General features: G+C 46.4%; 1 pseudogene; it reads left to right on the top strand.

Annotated features, from left to right (window-relative positions):
- The first annotated feature begins 20,568 nt into the window (after positions 1 to 20,568).
- LOC129041872 (small nucleolar RNA U13) lies at positions 20,569 to 20,662 on the top strand (annotated as a pseudogene).
- The last annotated feature ends 1,617 nt before the right edge of the window (positions 20,663 to 22,279 follow it).

The following is a 22,279-nucleotide window of genomic DNA, read 5'->3' as shown; positions in this document are numbered from 1 at the left end:
GTCTGATTTGCATAGGGCTCAGGGGATTGGTTTGACCAGGCATGTCATTCATGGTTGCCCATGAAAAAGCTGGCCCTCCCACCCTAGTCTTTTAATATGCAAATACAGGGCGCCATGATGGGATATGTGGGGATATGTGGGGGCGGCCACATTGCCAGGAACAGGTCAGGAAAGGGCAAGAAGGCTCTGGATTCTCCATTCCATGTTTGGGTGGACCCAGTTTCTAATGGCTGGCATTTGCACATCAAAGGTTGCCGGCCCGGCTCTAAGAGCCCGGGCTTTATGAGAAACTTTTCTGGAGATGCTTTAAAAAATGAAAACTTCCCAAGGACCCCTTTTCCTTTCTATCTGCCTAAAATAATTTCTTAATAACTCCTACCATAAGTGCAACCTCTGACTCCCAGGTTCAAGCAAATCTCATGCCTCAGCCTCCAAAGTATCTGGGACTATGGGTGCATGCCACCACACCCAGCTAATTTTTGTATTTTTTTAGGTTTTGTATTTTTTTAGGTTTTGTATTTTTTTAGGGTTTCACCATGTTGGCCAGGCTGGTCTTGAACTCTTGACCTCAAGTGATCCACCCACCTCGGCCTCCCAAAGTGCTGGGATTACAGGTGTGAGCCACTGCACCCTGCCCCATTCATTCTTTCCCCGCAGGGGCTGCCCATCCTTTCTAGATATGCACCCCCACCATTAGAATAGAATCCAGGTGGAGTCTTTAAAAGAGAAACCAATACTGCCCTGGGCAACTTTACATTAGGGAAGAATGTTTTGGATTTAAATCAAAGGTTAGTGTTTACGGTCCCTTCTGCAGGTGGGCAGGGGCCCCAGAGACTAAGGGTGGAGACTCTGCTTGGCCCCAGGGTCACCTTTGGGCATCGGGGTCACACAGTGCACACTCCTGCAGGTTTCTGCAGGTTTCTGATGCCCGTTGTCTTCCCTCCAAGCTGGTCACTCCCATTTAAAAAAAAAAAAAAAAAAAAAGGTGCCTACAACCTTCTGGTGATTAGGCCAAATCTTAGAGTCAGCATAACCCTCCTCTTTCTCTTATTCCTCCATATCCCAACCATCTACCAAACCCGCTGGCTTTAGCTTCCAATGATGGCCACCATGCGATCGCCTGACCACACCACTCCGAATACGGAGGCCTGGGCGTCCATCATCCCTTCTTGACTGTAGCAATCGCCTCCTTGCTGGTCTCCCTCCATCGACTCCCTGCATTGATCCTGCACCATCCACGCTCACAGGCAGCCAGAGGGATCCTTTTAAAATATTAAGGCAAAATACATCAAGTCCTCTGTGCCAAACCCCACCCCACCTATCTCAGAATATGACCCAGATGTCTTTGCCATGACCCACGAGGCCCTCCATAACCTCAGCTCGAGCTCTTCTCCTTGTCCCCTCCATGCTGACCCTCCTAGAACACACTCCACCACCACAGGGCCTCTGCACATGCAGGTCCGTCTGCCTGGAAACTTCCTCCCCCAGATGTGCACATGGAAGACTCATTTAGTTCCTTCAGGCCTCTGCTCAAAGGGGGCGCATCTCAAGGAGGACTTCCACATCCCCCAGTCTAAAGTAAACCCTCCAGCCACTTGATATTTCAAGTATATGTGCACACATACACACATATGTCTATGTGACTGTACTTGCAGGGGCAGGCTGTACTTGTTTTTCACTGACCCTCCCACCCTGCCAGCTCCCCGAGAACAGGGCCTTGGTCTTTTTCATCCACAGTTGCATTTCTGGTGCCTAGAGCATGCCTGGCACGTAGAAGCTGCTCTGAAAAGAGCTGGAGTATGAATGAACAGTGGACTCTTCTGAGAGCGCTGCCTCCGTGGAGAACTCGGGGAGTCAGACAAAAGTTGCCTGGCCCAGGGTGTCTGATTCCAGGGACTGGACTTCTTGTCTGGTGTCCCTCCAGGAAGGTGTCCCTAAGAGAATAAGTTGTACTTTATCTTCTCAATATAAAGGATCTTTTTGTAATTCTCTGGCATGGGAACCATTCCAGAAGCCCCAGAGTTACCAAGCTTGGCCGCACTGAACACGCTTCCTAGAACAAGCCTCAAATGGTCAGGTCTGCCCGTCTCCAGACACCCAGTTCCTGGCTGTCCATCAGAACAGAGCCGGACAATCAGGGTGTGGGGCTTAGTGCATCTGAGGGTTCACCTTGGGCCACCCCTGCTCCAGTGAGGAACCTGCAGCTCAAGGAGGTGACGTGACTGGCCACTGAGGGTGTTGCAGGCAGAGCTGGCCAGGACCGGCTTTCTCCCAGGCCAGGGCGCTTTCCTGATGGAAGTTTCTGGAAGCCTTCATCCAATTCCATTCTCTCACTCTTCTTGCAAGTCAGCAGGGCAGAGGCAGGGGCAGCAGAGCCCCACTTGGCAAATGAAGAAACTGAGGCACAGCCAAGGTCAGTGACTCGCCTTTCTTCAAAGAGCTCATTACTGTGGGGCCCCCAGTGAGTGGTTACAGAGTGGGTCTGGAGCCATGACCTGGGCTGGGTCCTGGCTCTGCCACTTTCAAGCTGAGCAAATTGCTCACCCCCGTGTGCCTCCATTTTCCCACCTGCAGAACAGGTAATAAGCATAATTGACCCGTGGCTTTTATGAGCACAATGAAACCCAGGCATCACCAATGGGAGGAGCCCAGCCCTGGAGGCAGATGCCAGTTCCACCCCACCCAGCCCTCCGCCCGCCAGCTCTCAGGCTCCCCTACCCCTCTGCAGATGGAGGTAGCGGCAGTGCCTCCCACACAGGGCAGTTGTGAGAATTCATGATGGTGTGGGTCGCCCAGACACCATTTCTCCTTGGAGGTCACCCTGCTCTCTCTGCTCCCATATCCCACTGCCTGCCTCCTCCACACACTCTGTCTCCCACACATGTGCACACTCTCACGCCCACACAAACACACTCTCACAGACACACACAGGCTCACACACTCATACAGTCTCACACATACACACACACACAGACTTGTACACACACAAATACACACAGGCTCACACTCACATATACAGGCTCACACACATACACAGGTTCACATACACCTACACTCACACACATTCACACACACACACAGGCCCCAACACGCCTACACTCACACATACATTCACACACACATGCATACGTACACACACACAGGCTCGTACACTCACATACACACATACACACATTCAAACATGTACAGACTCACGTACACACACCCTCACTCTCATGCACACAGTCACATACACATTCATAGGCACACATATACACACACTATCACCCTCTCACACGCACACGCATCCCCTGAGGCATGTGCTACCCACTGCGTCCTCCCTGAAGCCCTCCCACCCGCTGCCCAGATGCCCAGCTTGGGGGCTGCCTACACTGCCAGGACTCGGCTGACGCCCTGGCCTGGGGAAGCTGCTGGGACTCGCCCCTCTGCTGAGACAAAACGGGCTGCACAGGCTCCTCATGGTCTCCCTGCGTCACCCACTCCTGGCTTTGTGCCCTTCCCAACAGCCATAACCAACCCAGCCGTCTGCTCAGGCCTCTGGTGCCTCCCCAAACGCAACCCAGAGACACTGGCAGTGCAGTCACCCTGTAACCAGGCACTCAAGGCAGTGTAGAACTGCCCCCAGGCAGGCTGGACTCTGGTATCAGTCAGAACCCAGAGAAAAGGCTAATGACACAGACTCCACAGGGCAATGGAAAGAAATGGATGGACTGGTGCAGCAGCTAAAAGGGGACAAGCTCCCACAGTGCGGCCTGAGTGGTGGAAGGAAAAGGGCCATAGTCACACCCATAATCATCCTTCTCTCTGCTGGAACACCTGGTTGGCCGGAGTCACCCGAGGGGCGTCGGGAGTGCCGTGGAGGAGGAAGCTGCGGTTCACTCTGCTCTTGCACTGGCTCAGCACAGACCATGGGCTCTTCTGAGACAGCACCAGGCCAGGCTCAGAGAGGGCCAGGACTCTGTTCCCACAAAGCACTGGGGCTGGTGCGGGACCCATCTGTCAACAGTCAATAGCACAGCACCAGGATGAAATAATCCTGGAGTGGAGGTGGCCCCAGCAGGAAGCCCTCAGCTCCCACTGGGAGTGTGTGTGGGGGTGTGGTCGGGTACTCAGGTGGGGTGGGGAGGTGGTGTTGGAGTCAGGCCTCCAAGCATAAGCAGGACATTGAAAAGAAAGGAGGGAGGAGGGGTGGGGTGGGAACAAAGCCAGAGACAAGAATGTACTTAGTGGGAGCGAGAAGGTGGCTTTGGTGGATGGAGTGGACAGGGAGAAGTGAGAACCAGGTTAGAGAGGGGCTGGAACCCAGAGGGCAGAGGCCTGAGACGCCCATGGCAGAGTGTGCACTGTGTCCCCTTGATTTAGGCATCGCCTGCCACCTGTCTCATGGAGGGCAGCCTGGGATGGCATTGAACACTTTAAAGATCAATTTATTTTTTAAGTATATACATTTATTTCAATAGCAAACTTTATATGCTGAAGTTTATTGGAAAAAATTAAGTAGAAACCAAAGCAACATCATCAATTGCAGGTAGGTACATACGATGGCCTACCAAAGACGCTAGGCCCAAGGCTGGCTCTTTCTTGGTTCCAGATGGAGATGAGCAGTGTTGGAAAGGTGTTAAGAATATTAGCACCAAACTGGGACTCTTCTCCTTCAGACAATGGACTGGCTTTCTAACCATGTGTCTCCATGTTATGTCAGGAAGATCTGAGTCACCCAGTGTCACCTGTCATCATCCCCAGAGGAGCAGGTGCTGTTCGTGCCCTGCACATAGCCCTGGAACCCTCCAGCAGGCTGAGAGCCACTTCTAACTGCCAATATCTTCTTCTTTTTGCCTGCAGGCTTTTGTCCATGACCTCAGCAGACCACTCTACCCACACCTGTGGCAGGTGGGTGGTGTCAGGGGATTAACACTCACCTCCAACAACCCCCAAATAATAACTCATAGGAGTTGGTGTATCAATACCCACACTCCCTCGCTCCTGGGATTCCTCTGTTGTGTGTGATTTCTCCATGGGACTGAACTCCAGCTGTCCTCTGCACCAGCTGGCTGAATACTATGCCCTGAATTGGCCTCCTCCTTTTCCTGTTGCGCTTCCTAAAGCCCTGCCAGAGCTTCCTAAGGTCACCTCTCAAATAAACTACTTGCTCACAAATTCTTGTCTCAGAGTCTGCACCTGGGACAACCCAAACTAAGGCATCAACCATCAGTGACATTTGTCCCACCCACCCTCAAGGTCAGACCCCAAACCTGAGAGACTCAGTCCAAAGAGACCCAGAAGACAGCTTGGCTCTTATAACTAGATGAGAAATCAACCCAGGAGAAGCCTGCATGGCAATTTATAATGGGAGGGACTGGATTTTTCTGTGAAATATTTTCATATGGCATTGATTACTGAGAGTGAAGCTAGAATGAAATCAATCAAATCTGCAGTTGAAAAAGCTCACTCTGGCTCCTGTTGTGAAACGTGGATGTGGGCGGTGCCCTGGTCTGTACAGGGAGCTGGGTCGGGTACCACTGCAGTTGTCAGAGGTGACACTGAAGGAGATTGGCAGGGGTGGTCGCCTTTGGCAGGTATTTAGGAAGGACAATCTACAAGGAATTTGAAATGGATTAAGCCAGGGGAGGAGATTGAGGAGGAGGTGATTTCTGACTTATAATGGATAGAAGTGGAAGTCATTCCAAAGACAAACACAGCAGGAGGAGCAGGTTTGGGAAGGAAGGTCAGGAGTTCAGACCCAGGCGCACTGGCTTGAGTTGCCTTCAAAACATCCAGGTGGAGATGTCAAGATGTCTGTTGGATAAATGAGACCAGAACTCAGAGGAGAGGCAAGAACAACAGTGACCATTGCCCTGCAGACATAAATGAGGTAAAGGGTGTGGATTTTAAGAGATGTGTATATATGTTTCTTTTTTCTTTTTTTATTTTTATTTATTTGTTTATGTTTTGAGACAGGGTCTCGCTCTGTTGCCCAGGCTGCAGCACAGTGGCACAATCATGGCTCACTGCAGCCTTGACCTCCTGGGCTCAAGTGATCCTCCCACCTCAGCCTCCCAAATGGCTGGAACTACAGGCACATGCACCCATACCCAGCTAACTTTTGGTTTTGTTTTGCTTTTGGCAGAGACAGGGTTTTGTCATGTTGCCCAGGCTCAAACTCCTGAGTTCAAGTGATCCACTGGCCTTGGCCTCCTCCCAAAGTGCTGGGATTACAGGTGTGAGCCACCAGGCCCAGCCATGTTTCTTAAAAAAAAAAAGTTTAATTTTAAAAGAGTTTATTATTTCATTTCTATGGACATGGAAAAAAATGTTGAATTATGATAAAATACACAAACATAAAATTTACCATCTTAAACATTCATTTATAGACACTTGAGTTGCTTTCACCTTTTGGCTATTGTGAATAATGCTGCTATGAGCACGGGGAACAAATCTCTCTTCAAGTCCCTGTTTTCAGTTCTTTGGGGTATATACCTACAAGTGGGATGGCTGGATCATATGGCGATTCTATGTTCAATTTTTTGAGGAACTGCCATATTGTTTTCCATGGTGGCTGCACTCAAACGTTTTACATTCCCACCAACAGTGTACAAGAGTTCTAATTTCTCCATATCCTCACCAACACTTGTGACTTTCTGGGTTTTGACAGTAGCTATTGTAAAGGGTCTAAGTTGGTCTGGCCAAGGTTTTTGAACTACAGATGTCGCAAAAGTACAGAGCAAGATGTTGCTTATTATGCAACATCATAATAAGCCAGGGAGATGTTCTGGTCATACCTACATCATTATCAACCTCATGAACCTGGATCAGTTGGGGGTGCTCTTGGCTACAGTAGCAATGTTATGAACGCATTTGCTGTCTTGTTAATAAGAACTCCCTGGGCTGGTGTTTTCTGCTCAGTCAGGCTCAGCTGATTGGTGACAGTGACATTGCCCTTCCTGGCCATACGTTGATTCTTCAATGCCATGCACATGTGCACTCAGGACCACCCATACAGCAGCAGGAAGGGGGCATGAGGCAGGGCCTCCTCCTTCCAAGACTCTGGCCTTTTTAACAGGAAGAAAACGACTTCCCCAAAACCCAACAAATACTTCCTGACATCTCATTGGCAAGAATCAGTCAAGTGCCCACGCATACGACTGGTGCAGGGTAAGTAGTGCTAGTTAAAGGAGAGATGGCTGGGCCCCACCCACAGAGTTTCTGATTCAGTGGGACTGGGATGGGGCCCAAGATTTGTCATTTCTAACAAGTTCCCTGGTGATGCAGATGCTGCCAGTCCAGGGACGACACTTTGAGGACCACTGGCTTCAGTGATCTTGAGCTGGGTACATGATCACCCAAACCAATCAAAGGGAAAAAGGAGGTAGGTGGTGGTAAAATACAAGACTTTCTGTCACAAACTCTGTGGAGCTCGCTTGTATCTTTTTTGCCCACTAGACTCTAGGACCCCCGGGAGAAGGGGGTCATGAAAGACACCTTTTTGGGCCTTGGGGTCTTGATACAGTTACTGTAACTTGGTGGCAACTTTAAACAGATTTTTCAAATAAGCGGATAAAAGAACATGTCACCAAAGATGTCCAAGGCTGCTGCACCCTCAGGTCACCTTGATCAAAACACCTTCCTGGAGCCCGTGCAGGCAGCCTCCAAAACACAAAGCAGGCTGGGCATGGTGGCTCATACCTGTAATCCCAGCACTTTGGGAGGCCGAGGTGGGTGAATCACGAGGTCAGGGGTTTGAGACTAGCCTGGCCAACAGGGTGAAACCCCATCTCTACTAAAAATACAAAAAATTAGCTGGGTGTGGTGGCAGGCACCTGTAATCCCAGCTACTCAGGAGGCTGAGGCAGGAGAATCACCTGAACCCAGGAGGCGGAGGTTGCAGTCAGCCGAGATCGCACCACTGCACTCCAGCCCAGGCGACAAAGCAAGACTCAAACAAACAAACAAACAAACAAACCCCAAAGCAGCCCCTTCTCTACCAGGATGGCAGCTCCCCTACAAAGCAGCTCAGGTGTCTTCCCTGTCAGCTTGTCATCCCGGGGAGGCTGGATCCCTGCTCTGCAGTGACACTGCAGGGTCAGAACTCAGCCTGTGGATAACCCAAGAACAATGCCTGTTTGGGGGTCTTCACCGCTGACACAGAGAGCCTGTGGCCATCCATCCCAAATAGTGTCTGTTAATTGCCCATTGGGATGTGGTCTCTTATTGAAGTCAAAGAAACAAGCCCTTAATTCACTAATCGTCTAAACAGACACCACCAGCTGAGAACTCCTATAACCCGGTGTGTGATGCCTTATGACCCTGAGCGAATGCAGCTGCAAACAGGCAGTACCTGTTACATATTTCCTTAGCCACAGGGGAAACTTCTGGAAAGTTGCTAGCATGGAATATGATTAACAAAGAAGAAAACGCCTTATCCTTCTGTTCTACAGTCACACTCACATGTGATCCACGCAGTGGTCCTGAAAGGATCCAAGGCTGGGGGAGATCTGGGAGTCCATTTACCGATGAGGATCTGCTACTCAGAGCTGATGTCCTGTATATATGCAGTGAATATTCAATCAGCAGTAGCTGTGATACCCATAAATCACTTGCTCTGAGGTGAAGGGGAACCGACTAGGATAAGCCAGGCTCACCCCAGAGGCCTTTGCTGCAAGCCTGGTTGGCAGCCCAGCCCTTGTGGGTACCAGGACCTGCCAGAGCCACAGACGACCAGATATAAGCAGAAATTGATGAGTCACCCAAGAGCCATTGCAGGGTGAGAACAGACCTGGGTGCCAAGTGGACAGAGATTCCACCAAGTCCTGGCAGAGGACCAGACTGTAACGGACAGGAGACACCTCTCAGGTCAGACTCACGTGGCAAGGCAAGGTCTTGCTGGAAGGCAGGCAAGGAAATGCTCCAGCGGGAGCCCAGCAGAGACCGGCCCTGAGTGCTGATCAGGACCAAGCTGGCCCCAGCCTCTCTCCAGGGTTGCACAGGGCTCAGGGAGCCGCGCCAAGGTGGAACAAGAGTAGAGGCCGGGGGCGGTGGCTCAAGCCTGTAATCCCAGTACTTTGGGAGGCTGAGGTGGGCAGATCACTTGAGGTCAGGAGTTCGAGACCAGCCTGGCCAACATGGCGAAACCCCATCTCTACTAAAAATACAAAAATTAGCTGGGCGTGGTGGTGTGTGCCTGTAATCCCAGCTACTTGGGAGGCTGAGGCAGGAGAATTGCTTGAACCAGGAAGTCGGAGGTTGCAGGGAGCCGAGGTCACACCCCTGCACTCCAACCTGGGCGACAGAGCAAGACTCCATCTCAAAAATAAATAAATAAATAAAAGAGTCGAAGCCCTGGGTCCTCTTCTCCCCTGTGTTAGCCTTGCTATGTGTTCTTGGGGGTAGTGCTTCACCCCTCTGGGACAGTGAGCCTCATGTACCTGACTCTGGGCCATGCAGGGGCCAGGCTGGGCCTCCTGACACCCACTGACTCCCTGCTAGCAACCCCAGTTCCCAGCTCCCATCCCCACCCTAACTTCCCGGGCAGATACGATGGATGTGTGCACTGGGGAGTGGACACAGGGCTCTCTCCAGCCAGGTGGAAATGGGACCAGTCCCTCCCTCCTCACCCCCTCCCCAGACACTATCCACAGCCCAGATGGGCTTTCATCCACCTCAGCAGCCGGCTTCCCGCCCTCTCCCCACCACTGCAACCAAAACTGCTTCTGTGGATGCCTATTGGCATATTTTGAAGTTACCTACACATTTATTTCAGGGTCAACTAGTCCTGAACACCTCTGGGGAAACCTTATACCACTCTCCTTTTCCCCCCAGGACTCCCCAGGGACAGGAGTTCTCAGCCCTGGCGCAGGCTGGAGCCACCTAGGGAGCTTTGAAAACCACCCATGCCCACGAGGGATGGAATTGGGATGATGAAGATGTTCTAAAACCGGATTACGGTAATGGTTGCACAACCTGGGAAATTTAAAAATCATTCAATGGTACATTTAAAATGGGTGAATTTTATGGTATGTAAATTATACCTCAATAAAGTTGTTTAAAAAAAAATACCCAGGCCTGGATCTATCACTGAACCATTAAATCAGAATCTCTGATTTGGGGCCTGGGCTGAGATTTCTGCTCTGGTGTCACCGTGGGGACATCTCTTTCCAGTGCCACCATCACTCATTCGCCCTGGGAGAAGAGGAGTGACCCCTCCCCCACTCATTGATGGCATATCCATTTCCTAGAGCAGTTATAACAACAACCACGAGCTGGGTGACTCAAAACAGCAGTAATTGACTCTCTCATAGTTCCAGAGGCCAGAAGTCCAAAATCAAGGTGCCAGCAGGACCACACTCCTCCAAAGGCCCCAGGGAGGGTCTTTCCAGCCGCTGGTGGCTGCCAGAATCCCTGATGTCCTTGGCTGGCAGCAGCATAACTCTGATCTCTGTCTCCTCCTTCACATGAACTTCTTCCCTGTATCTCTGTGTTCCCACTCTCTCTGTCACTTTTTTTTGTGTGTGTGAGACAGTCCCTTTCCGTCACCCAGGCTGGAGTGCAATGGTGCAATCTTGGCTCACTGCAACCTCTGCCTCCTGGATTCAAGTGATTCTCCTGCCTCAGCCTCCCTAGTAGCTGGGATTACAGGTGCACACCACCAAGCCCAGCTAATTTTTGTATTTTTAAAAAAGGTGGGATTTCACCATGTTGGCCAGGCTGGTCTCAAACTCCTGACCTCAAGTTATCCACCCATCTTGGTCTCCCAAAGTGTTGGGTTTACAGGCATGAGCGACCACGCCTGGCCCCCACTTTCTCTTCTTAGAAGGACACCAATCATTGGATTAGGGTCCACTCTAATCTAAGTATAATCTCATCTTAACTATCTGCATCTGCAAGGTCCCCAATTCCATATAAGGTCACATTCTGAGGTTCTGGGTTGGCATGAATTGGGGTGGGGGGACACTGCTCCACCCAGTACAGTGGAAATGCTAGCCAAGTCAATTGCATTAAAGCCGGTCATCCCATTACCTATATTACATACACACTTTCTCGGGTAGACTACCCTATTTATTTCCAGTTAAATGCAATTTTTATTGTCCAAATTTCCAACACTTCCTTTAGTTTCCTAACTGGAGTGCAGTGGTGTGATCTCAGCTCACTGCAACCTCCAACTCCCGGGTTCAAGCAATTCTCATGCCTCAGCTTCCCGAGTACCTGGGACCACAGGTGTGTGCCACCATGCCCAGCTAATTTTGTATTTTTAGTAGAGATGGGGTTTCATCGTTTTGGCCATGTTGGCCAAGCTGGTCTTGAACTCCTGACCCCAGACAATCCACCCACCTCAGCCTCCCAAAGTGCTGGGATTATAGGCGTGAGCCACCACGCCCAGTCCTAACTCATTTTTTTTTTTTTTATTGCAGCTTTAGCTGAAAAGCATCTTTACCTACATGCCCCTGCATATGGACATCCAGTACCAAATATTCTCTTTTTAAAAATGTACAGGCTGCTGGGTATGGTGGCTCATGCCTATAATCCCAGTACTTTGGAAGGCCAAGGCAAAAGGACTGCTTGAGCCCAGGAGTCCGAGACCAGCCTGGGCAACGTAGTGAGACCTTGTCTCTACAAAAAAATCAAAAAAATTGCCAGGTGTGGTGGCCTGCACCTGTGGTCCCAGAAACTCAGGAGGCTGAGGTGAGAGGATCATTTGAGCCCAGGAGGTCAAGGCTGCAGTGAGCCATGATTGCACTATACTCCAGCCTGGGCAACAGAGCAAGACCTTGTCTAAAAAAAAAAAAAAAAAGTACAGGCCAGTAATAAGGTAAAATTCACAACAAAGTCTACCTACCAGAGTGGAGTGGGAGGGAATCCACAGAGTCAGACCCTTGCCAGCGGGTTCACTCTCATTTAGCAGACAGAAATCTCTGTTTGTCCTCTTCTCTCCAGGTTCCCTGCCTCGGCTCCTGTGTGAGCTTCCAAGGGCTGGTCTCAGGGGTGAGAATCAAAATGTTTAACCACAGGCCCTGACCCATCAGCCCAGATGCCTGCTGTAAACAACCAGAGCTTTTTCCAGGCAAATGTTGACCTAGCTGGTCTCACACAGGGCAGCATCAGCACTTCCAAGAAGTTCTCCCAGGGACATTATGCTTGGAGACAGTTTCTGTGTGAGCCTGTGAACAGCCAGTGGTGTTTAAAATCATGGGCCTCTGGCCAGCCTATTCAACATTAATCATAAGTGCTTAAGAAAGGTTGGTGTTAGATGCCAGACACTGTTCTAAGCTCTTGGTATATAAGCTCATTAATAATTCACAACAGTCCTAGAAGGTGGAGAGATGATTGTCATTGTCCCTATTTGGCAGGTGAGTTTAAGGGACAGAGGCCTTACCACATTAACACACAGTTGGTGCGTGGTAGCACTGGGATTGAAGCTGTGTGGATTTATCTCTAAAAACGGGTCCAATCCCTCCATTTTACTACCTCTTCTGTTTGAAAACATCACATATAGAATATTCATTCATTCATTTAACAAATATCTATTGAGTATCTACTCCACACAAGACAGTGTTCGGGGCACTGCAGCTACAACAGCGAACGAATGGACGCGGCCCCTGCTCTTCTGCAGGTAGTGTGGGGTGGGGAGTGGGGAAGGGGACATAGACCATGGTCACAGACAGAAAATGAAAACAGAATTTCAGATAGTGGTATGTCATAGGAAGACGCTAAAATGGGGAGGGAGGATAGAGTGATTGGGAAGCATTTTTAGGTGAAACAGACAGAGACAAACTCTCCAAGAGGGTGACATTATGCTGAAACCCGAGCAGTGAGAAAGAGTTTTTGGAGCACAATCTGGGGAGAGAGATGCCAGGGAGAGGCCACAGAAAGTGCAAAGGCCCTGAGGCAGGAAAAGGCTTGAGGAACAAAGTGAAAGATAACTTTGTGTCTCTGTGAGCAAGGGAGTGATTACGGAATTACTGTTCATTTCCTTTGGTGTGATAATAATAGGGAGGTCACCTGGGTGACTACAAAGGAAGAATATGGAATCCTTAGTACGGAATAAAATTTGTACATTAAAGTTATCCTCACCCAGGCAGACCAGGTTTCTGTAGGTCTCTAACATCACATCCCTATACAAATTCCACGGAGCAGAGTCCAAGTATTCCCACTCCTCCAGAGAGAATACTATGGCCACATCCCTGAACGTCAACAGTCACTGAGAAAAAAACAAAACAAAAAAACCCACACCATATTTACCAAGTTGCATGGGCAAAGTTCTTAATTTGACTCCAGGTGAAATGAGAAGGTGAAGAGAAGAGATTCTAAATATGGACAGATGGGAGGGATACAGAAAGAAAGCACGAAGTGGGATTAAGGATTAAGTTCAGAGGGATTTTTCATTGTTGTTTATATGAACGTTCTTGTGAATTGTGAAGCAACTACCGGATCTGCAAATGGAAAACAGGTTGCCAGGGGAGATATCTCTAGAAGTAATGGTTTTAAAAGACAGAAATTAAACATATAATATTTTACTCCAATTTACCTGCTTTAGGGTTTGGAAAAATTGGGAGTACCAACTCTGAAGAGATGGCAGGAGCACAAAACTCTCATCTCCTCTACTAGGTTCTGTGAGGGGAGATTCCAGAGTTGGGCCAGACCTAGGCAAGGCTCAGAAGACAGTGGATCTGAGCAGAGCCGGGCCAGGGAGCAGGCCCTAGGCTTCTGATTACTTTGCAGCTAGGGTATGTCCAATTCTGTCTTTCCTAAGACTGCACAAGAGAAACTTGACCCCCAGAGTTTATATACTTGAAACCTATATTAGCCACTTACCTAGTTTATAACATACGGTAACAAACAATTTAACCCAAACCCTTAGGTTTTCTAGGACAATTTCATTAGAAGCTGAATATTTATTCTTAGCAAGATAAAAGCAATAGAAGTAATAATAATAACAACAAGAATAACTCAGACAGATGTGGTGGCTCATACATGTAATCCCAGTACTTTGGGAGGCTGAGGTGGGCTGATTGCTTAAGCCCAGGAGTTTCAGGCCAGCCTGGGCAACATGGTGGAAACTCCATCTCTACTAAAAAACACAAAAATTAGCCAGGCGTGGTGGTGCACACTTACAGTCCCAGCTTCTTGGGAGGCTGAGGCTAGAGTAGTGCTTGAGCCCAGGAGGTTGAGAATGCAGTGAGCAGCGATCATGCCACTGCACTCCAGCCTGGGTGACAGAGCAAGACTGTCTCAAAACAAAACCCCAAAAACAAAACAACAACTCCAACAATTCTTCTGCCCATGAATGGCTTTTCAGGCAGCAAACTGGAACTAATAACAACATGAGAAAGTGGCCCAGGTGAAGGCCAAGTCCTCTGTACACCTCCTTTCCTTATACTAAGTACATGATGCTAGTTTATCTGGTTGCTTTAGACTGAAAGTTTCCAGAAAATAGGTACCATGTCATGGCTGCTTCGTGTTTTTCTAATAGCCACATGAAATGGAAGCAACTGGTTTATCTATCAGTTTGCATCTACAAACCTCCTCCCCGTTCTTCACTCAAGTACCAGGAAGCTGCAGCAACTCTCATCTGGGTACCAACCAAGGAGATTTCTTCTGTGAGAGGAGGAACAAACCCTAGATAACCCATTCCTCTTCCTCTGAAATAAAAGCAGAATTAGACTCTGTGTTTAGCCTGACCCCAGTCTGCATAGGACATCACCAAATGTCTCAAAGACACCCTGGTTCTGGTGAGAGGGTCCCCAGTGACCCTGGGTTGATGGCCCAGGGTGATCCAGGCAGGAGAGACTTGGGCTGTCCCTGTGGGTTCAGAAGACAGAATGAAGTCACTCCGGTAGGGCTGTAGATCCTGGATCCAGATGTGGTATTACTTGTCCCTGATCAGCTAAGAGGAAGGGCAAGAATATCTTACTCCAGTATCACAGTGAGCAGCTAACTGTTGTGATCATGGCTCTGGAGATCTTGTGGCTCTGACCTCCCACGGTCAAGGTGCTTACACTGGCAGGTTCTGCCACCAGATTCTTTTCACACCAGGAACCCCTCACGCAACTGCAGCAGGTCACTGGACAAAATCTGAACAACTCAAAGGACCCCACTCCGAAAAGGGGGCTTCACGATGTCTATGTTGACCTCTCACGAGGCAGAAGATGTCTCCCCCGGGTTTTCTGTCCATCCTCAATTCAAAGTCTGGCCCTGTCTTGTGAATCCCAGGTGGAAGCCAGCTCTTATGTGTAGATTCTAGGTGGAGTCAACCTGGCTTTGCATTCGTGGGTATAACAGCAAGCAGAGTGAAACCAGAGGAGACCACCCCTCATGGAGGCTGCTCTAACACATTCTATAGGACACACTGATCAAAAGGAAGAAGTTGAGGCAAAACATAAGCAGAGAGTCTGGGCCAGGCTAGAGGATCGCAACCCAGGAACAATACATTCAGCTTGCCCTGAATACACATTTCAATTAGTAGCAGTTACAACTGGATTTTTTTTATTTTTTTTTTTGAAGACAGAATTTTGCTCTGTCACCCAGGCTGGAGTGCAGTGGCACGATCTCGACTCACTGCAATCTCCGCCTCCTGGGTTCAAGTTATTCTCCTGCCTCAGCCTCCCATGTAGCTGGGATTACAGGTGCCTGCTACCATGCCCAGCTAATTTTTTTGTAATTTTAGTAGAGCCGGAGTTTCACCATGTTGGCCAGGCTGGTTTCAAACTCCTGACCTCAGGTGATCTGCTGAAAACTGTTTTATTACATAATTAAACCAGACTGTGACATAAGTGACATAAAACCTGCTAAGAGATTACAAAGACAGAAAGAAGATAATCATAATTAGTCCCCAAGTAGAAGACCTGGCAGCACCATTTGTTCATCCTAAATTCACATGGCCAGTGAGGGCATCTTGGGTCACTCCCGGACAGTTGTGGCAAAGGACATATAACCCATCAAGTTTCCAGAGCAAAACCCTCAACTCAAGGACGTTCTGATAAACTGTCAGTTCCCTGTACCTAGGGAAGATCAAAGGAGAGGGACAAAGATTATTTACCATGGAGTGTCAAGGAACAATTCCCTGATTTCCTCTCCTATGAAATGTTTACAAACAAAAGTCAAGTCTTTAAAAGAGTGCCATCCACACAAGACAGGGATGCCCTCTCTCACCACTCCTATTCAACATAGTGTTGGAAGTTCTGGCCAGGGCAATCAGGCAGGAGAAGGAAATAAAGGGCATTCAATTAGGAAAAGAGGAAGTCAAATTGTCCCTGTTTTCAGATGACATGATTGTATATCTAGAAAACCCCATCGTCTCAGCCCAAAATCTCCTTAAGCTGATAAGCAACTTCAGCAAAGTCTCAGGATACAAAATCCATGTGCAAAAATCACAAGCATTCTTATACACCAATAACAGAGAAACAGAGAGCCAAATCATGAGTGAACTCCCATTCACAATTGCTTCAAAGAGAATAAAATACCTAGGAATCCACCTTACAAGGGATGTGAGGGACCTCTTCAAGAACTACAAACCACTGCTCAATGAAATAAAAGAGGATACAAACAAATGGAAGAACATTCCATTCTCATGGATAGGAAGAATCAATATCGTGAAAATGGCCATACTGCCCAAGGTAATTTATAATTCAATGCCATCCCCATCAGGCTACCAATGACTTTCTTCACAGAATTGGAAAAGACTACTTTAAAGTTCAGATGGAACCAAAAAAGAGCCCGCATTGCCAAGTCAATCCTAAGCCAAAAGAACAAAGCTGGAGGCATCATGCTACCTGACTTCAAACTATACTACAAGGCTACAGTAACCAAAACAGCATGGTACTGGTACCAAAACAGAGATGTTGACCAAAGGAACAGAACAGAGCCCTCAGAAATAATGCCACAGATCTACAACCATCTGATCTTTGACAAACCTGACAAAAACAAGCAATGGGGAAAGGATTCCCTATTTAATAAATGGTGCTGGGAAAACTGGCTAGCCATATGTAGAAAGCTGAAACTGGATCCCTTCCTTATACCTTATACAAAAATCAACTCAAGATGGATTAAAGACTTAAATGTTAGACCTAAAACCATAAAAACCCTAGAAGAAAACCTAGGCAATACCATTCAGGACACAGGCATGGGCAAAGACTTCTTGTCTAAAACACCAAAAACAATGGCAACAAAAGCCAAAACTGACAAATGGGATCTAATTAAACTAAAGAGCTTCTGCACAGCAAAAGAAACTACCATCAGAGTAAACAGGAAACCTACAGAATGGGAGAAAATTTTTGCAATCTACTCATCTGACAAAGGGCTAATATCCAGAATCTACAAGGAACTCAGACAAATTAACAAGAAAAAAACAACCCCATCAAAAAGTGGACAAAGGATATGAACAGACACTTCTCAAAGGAAGACATTTATGCAGCCAAAAAGCACATGAAAAAATGCTCATCATCACTGGCCATCAGAGAACTGCAAATCAAAACCACAAGGAGATACCATCTCACACCAGTTACAATGGCGATCATTAAAATGTCAGGAAACAACAGGTGCTGGAGAGGATGTGGAGAAATAAGAACACTTTTACACTGTTGGTGGGACTGTAAACTAGTCCAACCATTGTGGAAGTCAGTGTGGTGATTCCTCAAGGATCTTAAACTAGAAATACCATTTGACCCAGCCATCCCATTACTGGGTATATACCCAAAGGATTATAAATCATGCTGCTGTAAAGACACATGCACATGTATGTTTATTGCGGCACTATTTACAATAGCAAAGACTTGGAACCAACCCAAATGTCCAACAATGATAGACTGGATTAAGGAAATGTGGCACATATACACCATGGAATACTATGCAGCCATAAAAAAGGATGAGTTCATGTCCTTTGTAGGGACATGGATGAAGCTGGAAACCATCATTCTCAGCAAACGATCGCAAGGAGAAAAACCAAACACCTCATGTTCCCACTCATTGGTGGGAATTGAACAATGAGAACACATGGACACAGGAAGGGGAATATCACACACTGGGGCATGCTGTGGGGTGGGGGGAGGGGGAGGGATAGCATTAGGAGATATATCTAATGTTAAATGACGAGTTAATGGGTGCAGCACACTAACATGGCACATGTATACACATGTAATTAACCTGCACATTGTGCACATGTACCCTAAAACTTAAAGTATAATAAAAAAAAGAAAAAAGATCGAAAGTAATTGCCTCTTCTAGGGCTGTGCTGGAAAGGGGGACATTAAGTTTCTTTTTTATTCTTGGGTAATTTTTTCACTTTTACAGGGCTTACAGGTGCCCACCACCATGCTTGGCTAATTTTTTTGTATTTTTAGTAGAGACAGGGTTCCACATGTTGGCCAGGCTGATCTCCAACTCCTGACCTTAAGTGATCCACCTGCCTCAGCCTCCCAGAGTGCTGGGATTACAGCCATAAGCCACAGCCCCTGTCTTGTTGGGTCATTTTTTTCTCCATGGTCTTTGTATGACAAGAGAGATAAAAATACAACATAACAAATTCAAAGTGCCAGTAACGGAAGTACTAAAGGCAGAGGAGATCTCTAATACTTAGTTATCAGAGCTTAGTAGAAAAGATGGAAGAGACTTAAATTTACTGTGAAGAACAGATAGGAGTTCTCTTAGAAGAGAAAAGCCACTTAGTCATTTAAGCAAGGAAATATTTGGTGTGGCCAGGCGCAGTGGCTCATGCCTATAATTTCAGCACTTTGGGAGGCCGAGGCGGGCAAATCATCTGAGGTCAGGAGTTTGAGACCAGCCTGGCCAATATGGTGAAACCCCGTCTCTACTAAAAGTACAAAAATTATCCAGGCATGGTGGCAGGCGCCTGTAGTCCCAGCTACTCAGGAGGCTGAGACAGGAGAATTGTTTGAACGTGGGAGACAGAGGTTGCAGCGAGCTGAGATCGTGCTAATGCACTCCAGCCTGGGCGATAGGGCGAGACTCTGTCTCAAAAAAAAAAAAAAAAAAAAAAAAAAGAAAGAAAGAAAAGAAAAGAAAAAGAAAAAAGAAAAGAAAGAAAATACTTGGTGTATTTAGGCTGGGAATGGGATGGGGATTTTGGCCTATTTTTTATTTTTGTTTTTTGAGACAGAGTCTCACTCTGTTGCCCAGGCTGGAGTGCAGTGGCACCATCTCAGCTCACTGCAAGCTGTGTCTCCTGAGTTCACGCCATTCTCCTGCCTCAGCTTTCCAAGGAGCTGGGACTACAGGCACCCGCCACCACATCCTGCTAATTTTTTTGTATTTTTAGTAGAGACAGAGTTTCACCATGTTAGCCAGGATGGTCTTGATCTCCTGACCTCATGATCTGCCTGCCTTGGCCTCCCACAGTGCTGGGATTACAGGGCTTGTCCATTTTTAATAGGCATTACGAAGATAAGATGGAACCTGATTGTTGAAAGCTTTGAATGTCATTGGATGTTATGAGGAATTACTGAGAGACTGTAAAGAATATACATAAAGCATTATTTTAGAAAAGTTACTTTGGAAACTGATGCTTACTTGGAATAGAAAGAGTCTAGAGGAGGCTGGGTGCAGTGGCTCACGCCTGTAATCCCAGCACTTTGGGAGACCTAGGCAGGCAGATCTCTTGAGGCCAGGAGTTCGAGATCATCCTGACCAGCATGATGAAACTCCATCTCTACCAAAAAATACAAAAATTAGCCAGACCTGGTGGCATGCGCCTATAGTCCCAGCTACTCTGGAGGCTGAGGCAGGAGAATTGCTTGAACCCAGGAGGCAGAGGCTGCAGTGAGCCAAGATCATGCCACTGTACTCCATCCTCGGAGACAGTGAGACTCTCAAACAAAACAAAACAAAACCAAAGAGGCTGGAGGAGATAAAAATCTTAGAATAGCCTATGATTAAGATAATAGTGACCTAGACTAGATGATGGCACAGATAAGGGTAGAGGGTTGGCTTCCCTTTGGTTCTCTTTGCCGTTTATCTACCCCAGCTTGGGAGACTTGAGTGTCAATAATTAATCATTAGTAAAATGTCTGCTTAGGCCTATTTTCTTCTCTGAGGCTTGATTTAGAGAAAAATACGCTATCCATTTATCTCTAGAAAGCTGTCCTCATGGATCTTGTTTTATTAGGCAGCAAGTGAATGTTTAATTGAAAAATTTCTTTTTTTTTTTTGCTATGGGCTAAGCTATATTCCAGCCAGGGTTAGAACTTCTCAGCCCTTTATATAGAATGATTAGGATATTTTGTAGGTTTTTTAAAATAAATTTTTTTTCTTTTGTTAACTCTACTCCTTTGACAGATTAATTTGTATGTTTAATTGAAGAGTTAGGTTTATTTTTTAAAATGTTCTATTGATTAGATTAGAGCACAGTTCTAGTTGTCTGCATTTGTTATCTTTGTTCTCTGGTCACTTTGTATTTTTGATGACCCTTACCAAGGAGAGGGCACATGAAACTATATAGATCACTAATGTAAATCCATTTTAACTGTTTGATATAAACTCAGAGCACATGATGTGTACAGTCTTTATTTACTTTTGGTATATTAAGTCTATTTTTGTCTTCTGCCTTAAGAAAGCAATTAGTAGATCCTTTTGTAGTTGATAAGTGTGATGATTGGGTGTGAGATGTGCCTTCCTTAAACCTTGTTATAAACCTCGTTAGCACATTACCTGTCTGATGTGAAAAAAAATTTTTAAGAAAAGAGGAAAAAAAGAGAAAGTGATTTGGTTTAAAACTTGATGTCTATGCAGTATGGATATTGACTTTGGGAAGTCCCCATTTCAGTAAAATGGATTAATTTTGCCAGTTTGTAGAGCTTCTTCTACTTAAAATGTTAATGTCAATTAAAATGGAATCATTAAAACTTTGATGGAAAAAATTATTTACCCTTTTCATGTTTTTTTGTTTAATTTCAGCCAAGATATTTGCTGAAGTTTGAACAAATTTATATTTCCAAGCCTGCTTATTGGGAAAGAGATGGTGCTCCTTCACCAATGATGCCCAATGAAGCTAGATTAAGAAATATCACCTAAGAAAGAGTTTCTCCTTGTCAGCAGCAGATACTGAAATAGAATTCTGAAAACGTAACTTTAACCACTTGAGGATTTGTTTTAACAGATACCCTATTGCTTAACTGTGATCTACTTTTATTTTCAAAGGTATTCTGCTCCGCTTTATGTTGATATAACAAAAAAAGTCATTAAAGAAGGTGAAGAACAACTTCAGACTCAGCATCAGAAAACTTTTATAGGAAAAATTCCAATTATGTTGTGGTCAACTTACTGCCTTTTGAATGGCTTGACAGATCTTGATCTTTGTGAGTTAACTTTGGATCCTGGTGGCTGTTTCATTATTAATGGATGAGAAAAGGTATAGTAACATTATTTTAAAAAATTACAAAATGGTAGTTAAAATTCAGTTTAGTTTAAAGTTGAAATGAAAAAAAAAAGAAAGATTTTCATGCAGGATAACCTGGCAGTGACAGTTGACTTATTTAGGGTATGACAGCTAAACTTATATAAACCAAAGCTTTATTTAGCTGTGTATAGTATGCACTGGAAATTTATCCAGTTTTGGTCAACTTTGGAGCTTATATATTTCTATGAAGCATTTATGCAAAATGGAGTTTGTAGAGTTGAAGAATTAAATATTTCTGTGAGCCTATATGATCAGATCAAATTAAGATGCAGATTTTACTCTCTTTTCTCTTCAGTGACCTTTGGGATTTTATGGCTGTAACTTTCTATTGTCCAAATAGGTTCTGATTGCCCAAGAGAAAATGGCAACAAACACAGTTTATGTGTTTGCCAGAAAGGATTCTAAATATGCCTGCACAGGAGACTGTAGATCATGTCTGGAGAATTCTTCCCGACCCACCAGTACTATATGGGTTAGCATGCTGGCAAGAGGAGGACAGGTATGGACTGGATATGATGTTATTTGGGTTTATTCCTTTGCGTCTTGTTTTAAAATTTACTAGACTGCATTCTTGGTCCAAAAAAGCTTTTCTGGAGCATACTGTTGTTATATATTGTATTGTTTACCTATGGCTGTGTAACAAATTACTCCTCTAGCAACATTTATCATCTCACAGCTTCTGTGAGTCAGGCATCTGGATGCATCTTAGCTGGGTCTTTTGGCCAGGCATCTCTCACAAGGCTGTAATCAGGTGTTTCCCTGGGCTGCCATAATCTCAAGAGTTATTCACATGGTTGTCTGCAGGATTTAGTTCATCATTGGCTGTTGGACTGAGTCTCAGGTCTTTGCTCGCTGTTGGCTGGAAGCCTTTCTGAGTTC

Source organism: Pongo pygmaeus, chromosome 6 (genome assembly GCF_028885625.2).
Source record: "Pongo pygmaeus isolate AG05252 chromosome 6, NHGRI_mPonPyg2-v2.0_pri, whole genome shotgun sequence".
Lineage (NCBI taxonomy): Eukaryota > Metazoa > Chordata > Mammalia > Primates > Hominidae > Pongo > Pongo pygmaeus.
This window is presented reverse-complemented; position numbering and strand designations above follow the sequence as displayed.